Source organism: Triticum dicoccoides, chromosome 3B, assembly GCF_002162155.2.
Source record: "Triticum dicoccoides isolate Atlit2015 ecotype Zavitan chromosome 3B, WEW_v2.0, whole genome shotgun sequence".
NCBI lineage: Eukaryota > Viridiplantae > Streptophyta > Magnoliopsida > Poales > Poaceae > Triticum > Triticum dicoccoides.
The window spans coordinates 688469072-688473146 of NC_041385.1; positions in this window are offsets into that span (position 1 = coordinate 688469072).

Sequence of the window (4075 nt, forward strand, 5' to 3'; positions counted from 1 at the left end):
GGAGAATTCAAAAGGATAATAGGACTATCATGCGTGGGCGCAATAGCAACAATTTCATGTTTAAGATAAGGAACTACAAAAAGTTCATCTCCATAAGCATAATTCATATTGGCATCTTGGCCACAAGAATAGCAAGCATCAAGTTTATCAAAAAGGGATATTTCAAATGAATCAACGGGATCATAGCAATTATCATGGCATTCATCCTTTGGTAAATTCGAAGGGACATTAAACAATGTATGAGTTGTAGGGTTACTCTCATTAGAAGGTGGGCACGGGTAGCTAATCCACTGTTCCTCCTTCTGTTCTTCGCTCTCCTCCTCATCTTTTTCATCCAATGAGCTCACAGTTTCATCAATTTCTTCTTCCATAGACTCCTGAAAAATATTAGTCTCTTCTTGGACAGCGGAGGAGTCCTCAATATATGGTTTAACATAGGCATTAGAAGCATAATTATCATAAGAATATTTAAGTATGGAAAAAATTTCAGATTTGTAAAGAGTAGCATCATACGTTTCAATCAAAGAAGCAATTTCATAAGCACCCTTAAAAGCAACAAATTCTTCAACTTGTTGAACATCATAGTAATTATAAACACCAGTAGCATACGAAGATACGGTTCCATTATCACTAAATTCACATTGGTAGGGGAGGTGTTTCTTAGTGTCTTCAGAACAACAAGTAAAATCTTATATTTCACATATATTCCAAGCATAGCATTGCAAATGATGAACTTGATCCAGTAAAACTTCCCCTTTTTTAGATAAGCGGTGTCGCACATAACAAGCATGCTCATCTAAAGATTTGCCCTCAACTAAGCTAGTTGGCGTTTTAGCACGAGCACATAGGGATAGAAGACGATCCAAGTAAAAAGATTCAGGAGTGTGATAGATTTTGAGTGGTTCTTCAACCATTGGTTCAGTAGGTACCACTAATTTTTTTGGAATTTTGCGTTTCCTACCCATAACTAAAGATAGAAAACAATAGCACAAAATAAAAACTACTTAGTGATAAAGCAAACAAGCACACACGAGAATATTCACCCCACGCTATAACTCCCCGGCAACGGCGCCAGAAAAAGGTCTTGATAACCCACAAGTATTGGGGATCAATTGTAGCCTCTTTCGATAAGTAAGAGTGTCGAACCCAACGAGGAGCTAAACGTAGAACAAATATTCCCTCATGTTCTATCAACCACCGATACTACTCTATGCACGCTTAATGTTCGCTTTACCTAAAACAAGTATGAAACTAGAACTTCTTTGTAGGTGTTGTTGGATAGGTTTGCAAGAATATAAAGAGGACGTAAATAAAAACTAGGGGCTGTTTAGGTAAAGAAGCAATAAAGTTAGTATAGCGAGTGTGGAAAAGTGATGGTATGAGTTGCAAAATTGTCCCTAAGCAATTGACTACTTTACTAGACCGATAGCAAGTTTTATGTGGGAGAGGCCACTGCTAGCATGTCACCCCTGACTTGGAATTCTATGCACTTATGATTGGAACTATTAGCAAGCATCCGTAACTACTAACGTTCATTCAGTAAAACCCAAGCATAACATTAAGATATATTGGTCCCCCTTCAATGCCGTATGCATTAATTTCTATGCTAGGTTGAAGCTTCTATCACTCTTTCCCTCCAATACATAGTCTTATCAACATACAACTAACCCTATGGTGTGATCCACGCGCGAGCTCATATGATGGGCCCCAAAGAACATCAACATAACCACAAGCAAATTAAACCAATCAAAGCAATTCACCAATACCGATAGGACAACGAAAATCTACTCAACCATCATAGGATGGCAACACATCATTGGATAATAATATGAAGCATAAAGCACCATGTTCAAGTAGAGGGTACAGCGGGTTGTGGGAGAGTGGACCGATGTAGATAGATGGGGGAAGGCGATGAAGATGTTGGTGAAGATGATGGAGGTGTTGGTGTAGATTGCGGTGATGATGATGGCCCCGGCGGCATTCCGGCGCCACCAGGAGAGAGGGGAGAGCCCCCCCTTTTTTCTTCTTCTTCCTTGACATTCTCCCTAGATGGGAGAAGGGTTTTCCCTCTGGTCCTTGGCTTCCATGGCATGGGAGGGGCGAGAGCCCCTCCAAGATTGGATATGTCTCTCTGTCTCTCTCTGTTTTTGCGTTCCCGATTCTGGCCTTTCACCGTTTCTTATATTCCCGGAGATCTGTAACTCCAATTGGGTTGAAATTTGGACACGATTTTTATCCGGATTTTGGCTTTCTTGCAGTGAAATAAGGGCACCAACCGCCTTACAAGGTGGCCGCAAGGGTCAGGGGCGCGCCCACCCCCTGGGGGCATGCCCCCTGCCTCGTGGGCCCCTCGGGCATCGTCTCGCGTTGATTCTTCTTCCCAAAAATCACATATATTCCAAAAAAATCTCCGTCAGTTTTTATCCTGTTTGGACTCCGTTTGATATGGATTTTCTGTGAAAAAAAAACATGCAACAAATAGGAACTGGCGCTGGGCACTGGATCAATATGTTAGTCCCAAAAATAGTATAAAAGGTTGCCAAAAGAATATGAAAGTTGTATAATAATTGCATGGAACAATCAAAAATTATAGATACAACGGAGACTTATCAAAGATCCCTTCCACGCCTCGAAGCGACCGACTGCCACTTCCAGCCAGTTGGCAGTCCATCTAGGGGTGCGCGGAATATTGGCTTCTGGCCAGAGGGCAGAGAACACTTGAGCTCCAACAAGCTGCAGGCGTCGGAGCATCCGGTGAACCGGCTAAAGACGCGCTTGAATGGCGGGAAGCTGCTCGCTGAGGGTCCGGGTTGCATTCGGCATGATTTCCGCACCTTCACTCCTTCGCTCTTGGCGGCTTGCGTCGATGGCCTTACTGGAGGCAACGGCATAACCAGGGAAGAAATCTGTGCAAGAAGAAAGCATTAGAAGCAAGAAGCTGACTTCTGCGGCAGTCGGCGGCTGTTCAAAGGAAGAGGCAACTCACCATCGATTATGTCCTGGATCTCACTATAGCCATCGGTCAGAGCTTTCTCCTTCTTGGCCCAGCTCGAGCGCTCGATCTCTAACTCGGCCAGGAGGCCGGCCTCGTTGTCCTCCGCCTTCTGAAGGGCCACCTTGTGACGGTCCGCCTGGTCAGCCAACTCCTTGGCCAGGCAGTCGCGCTCCTGCTTCGCCTTGCTGCATTCCTCCTCCTTGGCGTGCAGCGCGGTTTGGGCTTCGCCCAGTTGCTGCCGCAAGGCGGCGTTGGCCTCTGCAAAGACAAGAAAGAAAAGATGGTCAAAAATCAACAAAGAAGACAAGTAGATGTCGGGAAGATCCGGCCCGACTGCTCAGCAGTCAGCCCGAATCTCGGGGACTACACCCAACGGGTGCGCTGACGCGCCCCCACGAGAAAGGCAGCAGAGTGCTTACTCCGTCTCTCGGTCAAATCAGCGGACCGCTTGGTCAGCTCCTGGATCGGGGAGTTGAAGGCGGCCGCATGGATATTGTGATAATCCTGCAACAAAGACAAAAGAAGAGAAAGCAAGTCAGCACTTGAGCCTACCTGAAAGTTCCAAGCTGCCTGCTCAGCAGCCGGCCCGGAACTCGGGGACTACACCCAGTGGGTGCGCTGACGCGCCCCACGGAAGATTACAAGAGTCAAAAACAAGAAACAAGAAACATACCCGGACGGCCACTCGCGTCGCCAGGAACTCCTGCGTGTAATGATGGAGAGCAGTGGCCTGGGCCTGGAGCCGGACCCAGACGTCCTGCGTAGCCGTGTTCAGAACCTCCGTTCCACCCCAGGCATCCACTACTAGAGAAAAGATTACCAGTAGCGCTGTTTTTTTTGCTACCAGTAGCGCGGGCACCAGCGCTGTTGCTACGACGCTACAACTATTTTGTAGCAGTAGCGCGTTTCCAGACCAGCGCTACTGGTAAGTTCAAGTACTAGTAGCGCGTTTTTAGGCCAGCGCTACTGCTAACATTTATGTCATATTTTTAATATTTTGGCGTTGTACATGTTTAGACAGATATATCTTTTATACAATAACAACTCATCATGAACTAGTCTGTTTAAATAGCATATTCA